Genomic DNA, 13,830 nt, shown 5'->3' on the forward strand with positions numbered 1-13,830 from the left:
AGGCATTGTGCTAAGCATAAGAGATAAATGTAAAAGATAGCCTCTGCTCTCAAGGAGCTGAGACTCAGGGTTACAGGAGGTAGAGAACAGTTTTTCAAGAGTAAAGTTTTCAGTCATTTTTCAGTCATATATGATTTTTGGGGACCTAAGTTGAGGTTTTCTTGGCAAAGATTCTGGAGTGGTTTGCCATTTCCTTTTTCAACCCATTTTACAGATGAAGAAATTTAGGTAAACAGAATTAAGTGACCTGCCCAGGATCACACAGCTAGAAAGTTTCTAAAGCCAGACTTAAATTTAGGAAGATCAATATTCTTGACTCCAATTCCAGTACTCTATCTGCTTTGTCATCTAGGTGCCCCACTTTCACTAGTGAAAAGAAAGTCTAGAATTGGAATATGGGGAAGGGTTGGGGTTAGAAAGAGAGACCAAAAAGACTAGTGCTGTTGAATAATAATCTGTAGAGGATGGAGATTTAATATCCCAACCAACAATCAGTGCCAGGAAGTTAGAAGTGGGGTCATCTAGGAAAGAGTTTATTTAGGTTAAAACCACTTTAAACTACCTGGAAGCTAAGTATTAAGCTTATTTGTTTCCATATTACTTAAAGAGTTGTAAATAACTAAATATTCCTTTCAAATTAGGTTGCTTGGGGCAAGCCCTAGAGGCTCCATACTCAATGCAAATAATTGGAGAGTTTTATACTTTCTCCAAAACAAGATGAGACCCAATCCAGGATGACCCATTGTGCTACTCAATGAACTTTTATGTTAGTAAACTTTTTTTTTTCTTTTATGGAGACTAACTGTCTCACTTAGGATTCTGCCTATTGTTCCAAATTCTACCTTCCATCAAGGTTTTGTTGTCATTCAGTTGTTTTCAATTGTGTTCAACTCCTCTTGATTCCATTTGGTGTTTTCTTGGCAAAGATACTACAATTTTTTCTCATTTCCTTTTCCAACTCACTAAAAGGTGAGGAAACTAGAAAAGGAAAAGATGAGGAAATCTTAAAAAAGATGAGGAAACTGAAGCAAGAAGGGTTAACTGACCTATCTAGGATCATACAGCTAATAAATATCTGAATCCAGATTGGAACTCATGAAGATGAGTCTTCCTGACTCTAGACTGTATGCACTATAATGCTAATAATCTTTCTAAATCATTTCATTTGGATTTGAAGTTGGTTTAAGTTATATTACAACTCAAACCTGAAAACATCTATGTCATAATTCCTTTGTCCTTAAATTTTCATGTGATTCTCCTTATGATAAATCTTCTGAGGAGACGATGACTGGAAACTCGTAAGAATAAGCAGTGCAGCCCGTTTTAAAACTATTGCTCATGAAAAATCTGTCTGGTTTAATTGTTTTCCTATATCACTTTCGTCATGATTGCTTTGGAATAGTGATTGGACAATTGATGTCAGGAAATCAGAAGAGTTGGGGAGAAAGTCCACTGGATTAAGAGACAAAGGCAGTATAGTATAGAGAAGAGATCACCAGTTGTAAAGTCTAAGGATCTGGATTCACATCCTATTTATTAGCAATACTTGCTAGCAATGTGATCTTGAACAAATCACTTAATCTCCATTATCTTCAGTTTTTTCAGTTGTAGACTAAAAGGGTTACTCTTTTAAAGTTCTTGTTGTGTAACTACTTAGCTACCTCTTTTGAACAAAGCATTCCCTGTTTCTGAGCCTCACTTCTCCACCCACAAAATGAGAAATTTGTTTGAGAGGATTCTAAAATTCCTGTCATTGAAGTGGTAAGTGGAGGAGAAATGCAATATAGACTTGGGAGAGCATGGTTGTAAAAGAATATTATAAAAATAGTGTAATAGCGATTTGGTTCACAACATGGAGCAACGATGACAGAGGCACCTATTACAGATGACAGAGATTTGCTGCTTTATTATGTAAATAGCATGTGGGTTCAAATCAATATGACTATGCAGGGCAGTCATACTGCATGAACAATTTGCTTTGGGGAAGAGGGAGGGTGTGACTTTTAAGATCTCAGAGGGAGGAGGGGGAAATAAAAGCCAGGAATGCTAGGGAAAGCTAGGGAATGACAAGATTATGTATTGAGATGTTGAGTCTATCTTAAAGACAGAATGGGAAAACTGAGTTCCATCAAGCCTATCTCAAGGTTGAAAACTGGGTAGATGGATTAACAATAGACCGCAGGTTTATATCATTCTATACAAATAGGACAATATGGGAAAACTGACCTAATGATATATATGATTAAAAATAGGAACAGGATGGGCTTGTTTTAGCAGTTCTTGAGAATAAGTTGGTCCAGTTCTGAATCTGGTCCGGAGTTTCCATCATCATAGTTGACATTTAGTTCATATTTCTATAATGCTTGAAATTTACAAAGCATTTACACAATTTCACAATAATGTTGTGAAATGTCATTATTATCCTCATGTTACAGATGAAGAAAATGATATTGAGAAAAGCTAAATAACTTTCCTTGGATCATTCAAATCAGTACGTGTCAAGAAACAGTTTGTACAATTTAAACCAAGGTCATCCTGGCTCCAAAAATCTAGTACTCTAAGAAAGCCTCATTGCTTTTCATAAGAAGACATGCTATAGTTCAAGTCATACTCAGCTTTTATCTATATTGATTATGATGAAAGGGACATTCACAAAAGCCAGTAAATGAATGAATAAGGGAATGAAAAACTATTTTAAGCATTTAATTATATGAGATGAACATGGTAGATACAATACAAAAACCAAAGCAGTACTTCCCAGAGGAACTTACTTCTAACAGAGATAATAAATACTGGAGAATCAGTAGCCAGAGAGGAATATTTTGTTATTTAAAAGTAGCATGATGAATAAAACCATTGGAAAATAGGTTGATGCCTCTTTTCCCAATAAGAAGAAAGAAAAAAAATTTTTTAAAGCATTCATTACTTGGGTAGGAATATAAATAGAAAATCAAGGCTGTTAGTCCTTTCAAGGAACTCACATTCTAATGGGAGAAACAATCCTTAATGGAAGGTTTTTTATACAAGACAGAGGGAAATCCTCTTGTCCTTGGGGTGTACCACCACAACAGATGCTATTTTTTTTTTTTTTTTTGGTATCCTTTCCCTGATGTTCATGTGTTTAACAATGCCAAGGATTTTGATAATAAGAATTTTTTTTTCCGGGTCTTCAATAGCAAACCTCCATATATCAGACTATTTCATAAAGAATGCTTCTTAAGATGATGGTTACAGGTACTAAGAGAGCTAGAAACATTACTTTTCCCAAAACTTGGGTTCAAAATTCTGGGTTGTCTCTATCAAAGGCTAAGGAAAGATGGTGTCAAAGTGATGGAGGTGGTATGTCTTGCCAAGCGTATGCTACCTCCCCTTTCTTCCTCCCAATGCCTTGTTATTCCAGCTAATTGAGCTTGTCTGCCCTGTGGGTGGCAGTTAGGACATTTGTTGAGTTTAACTGCTACCTTCTTCACTGGAGATACTTTCCCAGATGATGGCCGAATAGGAAGCAGAACCATTGTTGGAGGGCATTACCACTCTTAAGACATTGTCCATGTTTTTCTTGGTGGCATTTAGTCCCAACTGTTCTTTGTGGTGATGAAGAATACCTTCTCAACAATGATTTCTTCTTTCACTGATGGCTGTGCAGGTAGTCTGGAACCTGGTCCGGTGGGTTTGGGGACACTTCTATTACCAAGGTTTTGCACTAAGGATGTGGTCAGGATGGTGGTAGTATTTTGATGGACTCTGCATATTCTGCCCTTTGTCTCTTCCTTAGTAGTCTTTACCACTTCAGTTTGGCTAGATTGCCTGCCCCGTGGGTGACAGTGCATTGGCTGGCTCCTCCAGGAGCAATGGCAGACTTGATCTGATTATGATTCCATAACTGGGAGGAAATGAAGGGGGAGGTTCCGATTCAATAGAGTAAACATCTATTCAGTGCTGATTATGTGATATTTAAGGCATTGAGCTGTGAATTGATTGAATCTATTCCTAGAAACTACAGCTAAAATTCTAACATGATACAACATTCTTGATATTTCAGTGACAAGACTATAAAAAATTATTCCCATACCTTGAATAAGAATTTGTTATTGAGTTGACAAGCTATACCACACCTGCTACCTTGAGTCATTCATATTGCTTATTATTGGCTACAGAAAAGGTGAGGATAAGTATGGAGTTGAAAGACACAAGGACATTTACTGTGCTTTAATGTTTTCCTTCTAGCTAGTTTCCTAATGGTAAAAACCTCATTTCTATAGCAATTTTAAATTAAGTGTCATAAAGTAGGTTGTGAAAGCACTATTTCCATTTTATACATAAAGGACTGGAGACTTAGACACAGCTAGCATAGACACAAAAACAATAAGACTTCTTTTCTGCAGATTGTCTTTAACAAAATGATCTGGTCATGTCTTGCTTGGGGCAGTGCATGGTACCAATGAGGATCAGCAAGCCAGAGCCTTGGTGAGTTGCCTGGGTTAGAGAGGGATTCACTGATTTGTTCATGGTCACATTTCCAGTAGGTACTAGAGGTGGACTTGAACATATGTTTTCCTGACTCCAAGAATGGCCCTCGACCCATTTGGACATGCTCCCAAGGCATAGCTTGTATAATGTATAAAACTGTAATCAGGATACAAAGGTCTCTTGAGTTAGGCATAAGATAATCGAATTTCAAGAGACCTTTGGAGTCTCCAAGTCATACTTTCTTTCAGTTTGAGTTCCCTCTACAACACCATGAAAAATAATTGTTCATCCTATGTCCGAATATTGATGGTGGTGGTGCTGGTGATGTAATGCAATTATTGATAACAATAATAGCTAAGAAAGCTGGTGCAACTATTGAGGGAGAAGGATCTAAATTTGGAATCAAGAAGCCAGGATTCTAATTCTGGCTCTTCTTATCATCTGTGTGACCTTGCACTTCACTCAGTTCTTTCAACAAACATTCAGTATTCAACAAGCCTCCAATATTCCAAGCACTGTGCTAGTCAGAGGAGAAAAAGACAAGGAGAAAAAGAATGAAATAATCCCCAGCTCTAAGAGCTACAATTCTAATATGGAAGAAAATGTTCATACACATAGATATGTATAAAACACATATCGCACAAAATATTGGTTAGAGTTTAGTTGTTGCTTATATCTTATATCACATTTGAACTATCTTCAAGTATGCTAAAAGATGGGATGAAGGATTTGAATTTGCTCTAAAATGTCCTAGATGGCCCTACCAGAAGCAACTGGTAGAAGTTCCTAAGAAGCAGATTTGGACTTAATATATGTGTGTGTGCATATCTCTCTCTCTCTCTCTCTCTCTCTCTCTCTCTCTATATATATATATATATATATATATATATATATATATATATATATATATATGTATGCATATATAGATGTATATATGGATGTGCAGGTATATCTGTGTATATATATTGCACCCATATGTATATGTATGTATTATGTGCATATACACATGTTAAAGAAAAAATACAATTGAAGTGTTTCAAATATAGATAAAAGAAATAAAGAAAGAGAAAAAGAGAGAAAGAAAGAGAAAGAAAAAAGAAAGAAACAAGAAAGAAGGAAGAAAGGAAGAAAGGAAGGAAAGAAGGAAGAAAAGAAGGAAGGAAGGAAGGAAGGAAGGAAGGAAGGAAGGAAGGAAGGAAAGAAGGAAGGAAGGAAGGAAGGAAGGATGGAAAGAAGGGAGAAAGGAAGGAAGGAAGGAAAGAAGGAAGGAAGGAAGGAAGGAAGGAAGGAAGGAAGGAAGGAAGGAAGGAAGGAAGGAAAGATGGAAGGAAGGAAGGATGGAAGGAAGGAAGGATGGAAGGAAGGAAGGAAGGAAGGAAGGAAGGAAGGAAAGAAAGAAAAAGATATAATGAAATGCTTTGGAAGATAGTAAGTCCTCCTTTAGTAGACATGGACAAGCAGTGGCTGGATGGCTAGATTGAATACTTTGTAAAGAAAATGTTTCTTTAAGTATGAGAAATGAGTATTTCTCTCTTGCATTTGATAACAAATTATTGGATTGGGAGTAAGGTTTCCCCCTCCTTTCTATTTCTTCATCCAGAATCAAACAGCATGGAAAATCTAGGCAGAGATTTACCCAGACCATGATCTAATCATATGGTAAAAGAAATTTAAGTGTGAGCTAATGCAAATATTTCTGCTTATTGTATTTGCTCAAAGAGGTCTGGGAAAATATGTATTCTCCCTTTTGTCAGACAGTTGACAAATAAATTGAGAAGTCTTTTTGGCCAAGATTTGGATGACTCAAGTCATGTACTCCAAGGCTTTATAATATAGCCCAGATCTCATTCTAATATTCATTTTCAATTGGAATTGATGACCTCCCTTGGGAACATCTATTCTTCCAAGAGTTTGTAAGCTGTGATGGATCTTTGATCTAAGATAGGCAGTCAAATGATCATACTTTTATTAATAAATGTGCTGGCCTTATTAATAAAATGATTAAATTAGCCAGAAACTATGTGTCTCTAATCATTTTAAATGGCACACAGTTAACTTGGTCTAGATTTAGTAAATCTCTGAAGTCCCACATGATATATCCCACTTTCCTTTGAAACATCTCCTATTCTTTCCTTGTGATGAACCCAATTCTTTTTCCCTAATGACTTCTCTGGTCCTACTTCTGCCTCTTGGGACAGGAAGGACAAATCAAATTCCTCTTCCACAGACATTGAAGATAGAGTTCCTGATTTTCTACTGGAACCTCAGTTCTCTTCTGGAGACTAACTTCCTCCAGTCTCTTCCAACTTCCTTATTTTGTTTAAACTTCATCCATGAACATCTCTGGAAGTACTTTAAGGTGAAATCATTCAAACATGAAGTCCATCAAAGGGACAATCAGAATTATTTGTCACAAATTACCATTGAATATGTTTAAATGAAAAGCTATATGGTATAATGAACATTTGTGATTTGTGAGATTTGTGAAATAGAAGCCAGCAATAGTGTGACCTTGGACAAGTCACTGGACTTCAAAGAGCCTATCATCCTCATCTGGAAAATGTGAGGTAAATATCTGCATTATATATTCATAGAGTTACTGTAAATAGAATGTTTACTGCAAAATAATATAGAAATGTGGGATCCAGAGATGAGATCCCATCTTTTCATAGACATTTCCTTGTCTGCTGCTGACAAAATGTAAAATGTGGTTTGTATTTCAGGGATTTGTAGAAAGAAAGGGACTTGTGGGTAATAATAAGGATTTTATTTAAGAGGAAAAACCTTAAAGTGGATTGTAATATAAGTGTCTTGACTTAGCAAAATTTTTTTTGAAATAGTTAACTAGGAGGGAGAAAAAGGATAACCTTAAGTTTGGAAAAAATTCCAAGATTAAATCCAATCAACAGACATGAAAATAATACTCATCTTGCTTTTGTTTAATACTTAAAAACTCACTATTCTCTTTCGCAGCTTATTCCACTTGAGGTAATTTTAAAAGTCAAGATTTTCATTATATCCATATTAGATTTTCTATTGCATAATTTTCATACATTGTTGCCGATTCTGTCCTGTGGGGCCATGCAGAAAATAAAATCCTTTTTCTACATAAGCATTTTACTAATATTTCTATTTCAATTGTATTTTATTTTTAAAGATTATTTGTAAAAATAATTTTCAGCCATTAACTTTGATACGATTTCAAGTTCCAAATTTTTCCCCTCCCTCCCTCCCTCCCTTTTCTCCTCCATCCCCCAGACAACAAACAAGCTGATATAGGTTATACATATACAATCATTTTATACTTATTTCCTCATTAGTGTGCTTTAATGTGCAATCAGGCTCTATACTTCTCTCTGGATGTGGATGGCAGTTTTCATCCAAGAGGTATTGGAATTGTCTTAGATCACTATATTGCTGAGAACTAAGTCTATCATAGTTGATTATCACATAATCTTACTATTACTGTATACAATAATATTCTTCTCATTCTATTCACTTCACTAAGCATCAGTTCATGTAAGCCTTTCCATTTCTTATAAAACAATTTTCTATTACATTCTATTATTCTATTACATTTATATTCTATTACATTTATATATCATAACTTATATAGTCATACTCCAGTTGATGGACATTCAATCAATTTCCAATTCTTTGCCATCACAAAAAAAAAAAAAGCTGTTATAAATATTTTTTGTACCTGTGGATCCTTTCCCCTTGTTTATGATCTCTTTGGGATATAGACTCAGTAGTGACATTACATCAAAGGGTATGTTTTTAGGCATAGTTCCACATTGTTCTCCAGAATAGCTGGATCAGATCACAACTCCACCAACAATGTATTAGTGTCCAAGTTTTCCCACATCCTGTTATTTTAGCCAATCTGATAGGTGTAGTGTGGTACTTAGACTTGTTATAATTTTCATTTCTCTAATAGTGATTTAGAGCATTTTTCATGACTATGAATGGCTATTTTTTCTTTTTTTTAATTAATAAATTAATGTTAATCCACATTGCAGTATGAATCCTGTTGGGAAAGATCAGAACAAAAGGGTAAAACCATGGGAGAGCAAAAAAAAAAAAAAAAAAAAGCATATGCTGATTTACATTTAATCTCCATAGTTCTATTGGAATTGTTTTAAATCACTGAACTACTGAGAAGAACCAAGTTTTTTGTAGTTAACAATACACATTCTTGCTTTATTATATACAAAGTAATCCTGGTTCTGCTTGTTTTTCTCAGCATCAGTTCATGTAAATCTTTCCAAACCTTTCTATAACTAGCTTATGGAACAATAATATCCCTTACCTTCATGTACTATAGCTTATTCAGCCATTCTCCATGAATGATGAGCATCTACTCATTTTCCAATTCTTAGTTACCACAAAAGGAGCTGCTACAAACATTTTTACACATGAGTTCTTTTCCTTACTTCATGGGACCCAACAGAGACTGCTGGTCAAAGGATATGCACAGTTTTATATATCCCTTTGGGCATAGTTCTAGATTGCTCTCCAGAATGGTTAGATTACTTCACAACTCCACCAACAATGCATTAGTATCCTAATTTTCCCACATCCTCTCCAACATTTAGTATTAGCTTTTCCTGTCATCTTAGCCAATCTGAGAGGTATGAGGCGGTACCTCAAAGTTGTCTTAATTTCCATTTCTCTAATCAATAGTGATTTAGAGCATTTTTTCATATAATTATAGAAGGTTTTAATTTTATCATCTGAAAATTGTTCATATTCTTTGACCATTTATCAATGGGAGAAATTTTTTGTATTCTTATAAATTTGACATAATTCTTTATATATTTTAGAAATGAGACCTTTATCAGAAATGCTAATTGTAAAGATTTTTTTCTCAACTTTGTATTTCCCTTTTAATCTTGTTTCTGTTGGTTTTATTTGTGCAAAAGTTTTTTTAATTTATATAATCAAAGTTGTTCATTTTGCCTTTAATAATGTTCTCTAGTTATTCTTTGGTCATAAATTCCTACCTTTTCCAAAGATCTGATAGGTAAATTATCCCTTGTTTTCCTAATTTGTTTATGATATCATTTTTTAGGCCTAAATCATGTGCCCATTTTGACCTTATTTTGTTCTGGAGTATGGGGTGTATATCTATGTCTCTAACATTATTTTCCAGTTTTCCCAGCAATTTTTGTCAAGTAGTGAGTTCTTATTCCAGAAGCTGGAATCTAGGGGTTATCAAATACTGTTACTATAGACCTTGATTATTGTGTTGTATGTATCTAATCTATTCACTGATCCACCACTTTATTTCTGCCAGTACCAAATGTTTTTGATGACTGCTGCTTTTTAATAGTTTTACTTTCAATATTGATAAATGGCTTTAATTTTTTCATCTGAATATTTTCTGTTAATATTCTCTGACCATTTATCCATTGGGAAATGACTTGTATTCTTATAAATTTGACTCAATTCTCTATATATTCTATATATTTTTTTCTATTTATCAGAAACACTGGCTGTAAAATATGTTTCCTATCTTTCTGCTTCTTTCTAATGTTGGCTGCATTGATTTTGCTTGTGCAAAAAAAACCTTTTAATTTAATGTAATCAAAATTATTCATTTTACATTTCATAATATTTTTATTTCTTGTTTGGTCATAAATAATTCCCTTTTCTAAAGATCTGACAGGTAAATTTTTTTTTTTGCTCTCCTAGTTATAAGCACTGTATAAATAATTATTAATAGCAATTGCAGAATTTTGAATCAGTAAGGGATCCCAGAGAATATCTCCTTTCAAATGTAATTGAGCAATAATCTTGATCACATCACATTTAACCCACGATAATCCAGCCTTTGTTTGAAAATATACAGAAAAATGGGACTGATTATGCCCCTATATAGCTTATTCCACTTCTCAATGAGTCTAATGGTTAGAAAGCTTTTTCTCTCTCCCTCTATCCCTAAACCTTTTTTATAATAAGCATATTTTTGCCTTTTCCTTACATTAACCTATTAATCCTATTTCTCCCTCTGCGGCCAAGCAGAATTAATTTAGTTATCCTTCATTAAATAACTATATATTAAATACATTAATAGCCTTTATACATTAAATAGTCTTCAAACATTTGAACAATATTAGTATTTTTTCAGGAAATTGTTTCTCCTCCAGACTAAACTTTTTCAACCTTTCCTCTTATGCCAATTACTTGAAATCATTCCTCGTTCTGGTAGCCTTCCTTTGAAAACTCCATTCAAGTGAAACACACAAAACTAAATAAAATTCTCTAGATATTGTTTGAATATGAAAATGTATAGTGGGAGTTTTATTCCCTAATTTGGTTACTCTGCCTCTCAACATTGCCTCACATCTCATCATCTTTTCTTGGATGCCATTTCACACTGCAGAATCATGTTGAGCTAATAACCCACTATTACTTTCAAATCTTTTTCAAATAAACTGCTGTCTAATCAAGTAGATATCTCTTACCTTGTGCTTGAGATGCTATTTTGGAGAGTCTAAGGATGATACTTGACATATTTTTAAAATTCTATATTAAGATTTAATCCAATATTGTAATGAGGGAAGATAGGTGATGCAGTGAATAGAGTACAGGACCTGAAGCCAGGAAGACTCATCTTCCTGAGTTTAAAGTCAGCCTCAAACACTTACTAGCTATGTGGCCCTGGACAAGTCATTTAACTCTGTTTGCCTCAGTTCCTTCATGTGTAAAATGAGCTGGCAAAGGAAATGACAAGCCACTCCAGAATCTTTGCCAAGAAAACCCCAAATGGAAACACAGAATGTCAGATATGACTGAAAATTTACTGAACAACAATAATATTGTAATGATTTCCCCAAAACAAAGAGGGAATTCTACCAAGGAAAGGAATGAAGTTAGTCTAACATAAATGGGTCTTTTTTGTCTTCACTTGAAAACCTTTTTATTGATGATGCTTTTTGCTTTTTAATACCACAATGTTTTTATAATTTATTATTGGTCTTCCCAATGGAACTCTCCCATGTATCAAAGAAAAACAGTTAAGGTAAATATTGACAGTTGCTGACAGTTTGTGCAATGTTTCATACTCATAAACTCTAAGGTCTTTAATAGTAATAGCTACTATGTATATAATATATTATACAATGCTTTAAAGTTTACAAAGCAATTTATAAATATGATCTCATTTTAACTTCATTTTAACTTTAGGAGTTTAGGTATGATTATTATCTCCATTCTACAGATGAGGAAACCAAGGCAGCCAGTTGTAAAGTGACCTGCATAGGGTCATACAGCTTGTAAGTTTCTGAGGCTGGATTTGACCTAAGGTTTCCCTGATTTTAGGTCTAACACTTGGTCCCCTGTATCACCTATCTACCTTGTCAAGAGAGAGAGGTGTATTTTATCATCTGTTCTTTGGGATCAAGATTGAGCACGACTCTCTGATAAAATCATACTTATTGCCTGTGATCACTCAGTTGGTAGAGTCCTCCTGGGGCCTCCTCCATTTTTGTGGAAGGATCCAAGGCAAATAGACTTCATTCCCTGATCTAGTCAGCTCTTCTTGTTCTGGACTTCAAAATCATCTCTCCTTCAAGCGCCTTAAACTTTTCTTCCTTCCTCTCTGTCTTCAGCATCTTTTTATGAGTTGTAGTTCTGCTTTAGAAAGTAAGCTCTCTGAAATCAGAGAACTGTTGTTCTTTTTCTTCATATTTGTGTCCCTAGGACTTGGCACATTTTCTAACCGTAATAAATGCTTGTTGCCTTGTCTAATGCCTTCTAGATATTAATAACCATCCCTTTAATAATAAATTTTATAACTTTGCCAAGAACTTTCTTCTTATGATGACATTTTCCCTTCTCAGATATTTCAGTAAATTTTTCTTCTTCCATCATCTTTTTGTTATTGTTGTTCACTTTTAATTGAAATGCAAAAAGATAACATGAAGAGCGAATTCAACATAAAATTATGTTTCCATTTCAGATTGTTTACTTAAAAAAACACAATAAATACTAGACATTGTCTTCAAAGGTACCCAGATTTTCTGTATTTCCTTCTTAGTTTTCTTTTGTTCTCTTCTGCATACTTGTTTTCCTTCCTTTCCTCCTCACTCAGCACTAAAAGGCAACAAGCATAGACACACATACACACGTACATATATATGTATATATGTTCCTATGTACATACACATACATATACTATATCTACTTCTATCGATCAGTTCTTTCTCTGGAGGTAGTATCTTTCATCATAAGTAGATAGTATCTTCCATCATAGGTCCTTTATGATTGGTTTGAGTATGTATGATACTCAGATGAATTAGTCATTCAATATTGTTCTTGGAACAATATTTCCATTGTTATGGTCAATGTATGGCTCGTTTTGCTTTTTGTTATTTCATGCAAGTTTTTCTCTTTTTTCCCTAAAATCACTCAGGTCATCATTTTTTATAATATAGTAGTATTCCATCATAATCATGTACCATTCATTTAGCCATTTCCCAATTGGAGACCATCTAGCATTTTAGCCAATCTGATAGGTGTTAGATGATATTTCCCAATTATTTTAATTTTCACTTCTCTAATTAATAATGATTTAGAGTATTATTTTCATATGACTATATATGGTTTTGATTTCTTCATCAAAAAACTGCCTTTTCATACCCTTCTACCATTTACTTATTGGGATATGAGTTGTGTTCTTATTAACTTAACAAAGTTCTTTATATATTTGCAAAATGCAACTTTTATATAGAAAAGTATTTTTCTCAATTTTCTGCTTTCTTCTATTTTTGGTTCCAAAACCTTTATAATTTAATGTAATTGAAATTATCCATTTTAAACCTCACAATACTCTCCATCTCTTGTTTATTCATAAATTGTTCTCTTTTCCAGAAATCTGATAGATGATAAGTACTGTCTTCTTATAATTTTCTTGTGATTGCTCCCTTTAAATCTAGGTCATGTGTACTTTTTTGTACTTTTGTTGATAGGTCTGTGCCCAATTTCTCCTAAACTACTTTCTAATTTTCATAGCAATTTTTACCAAATAAATAATGAATTCTTGTTCCTCAAACTTAAATCTTTTTTCAAATTACAAAGTTACTATAATCATTTATTACTACATATTGTATATCTACTCTGTTCCATAGATTTATTTCTTAACCAGTAGCAAATTGTTTTGATAATTATTGCCTTATAGTGTAAGGTCTGGCACTACTAAACTTCCTTCCTTTCCTTTTTTTTCCCATTTATTTCTTGACTTTTTGTTCTTCCAAATGAATTTTGTTAATTTTTTCCCCAACTCAGTGAAATAATATTTTGATATTTAATTGAGATTGCATTGAATAAATAGATTAATTAGTTTAAAAAGTCATT

This window comes from Antechinus flavipes, chromosome 6 (assembly GCF_016432865.1).
Source record: "Antechinus flavipes isolate AdamAnt ecotype Samford, QLD, Australia chromosome 6, AdamAnt_v2, whole genome shotgun sequence".
Classification (NCBI taxonomy): domain Eukaryota; kingdom Metazoa; phylum Chordata; class Mammalia; order Dasyuromorphia; family Dasyuridae; genus Antechinus; species Antechinus flavipes.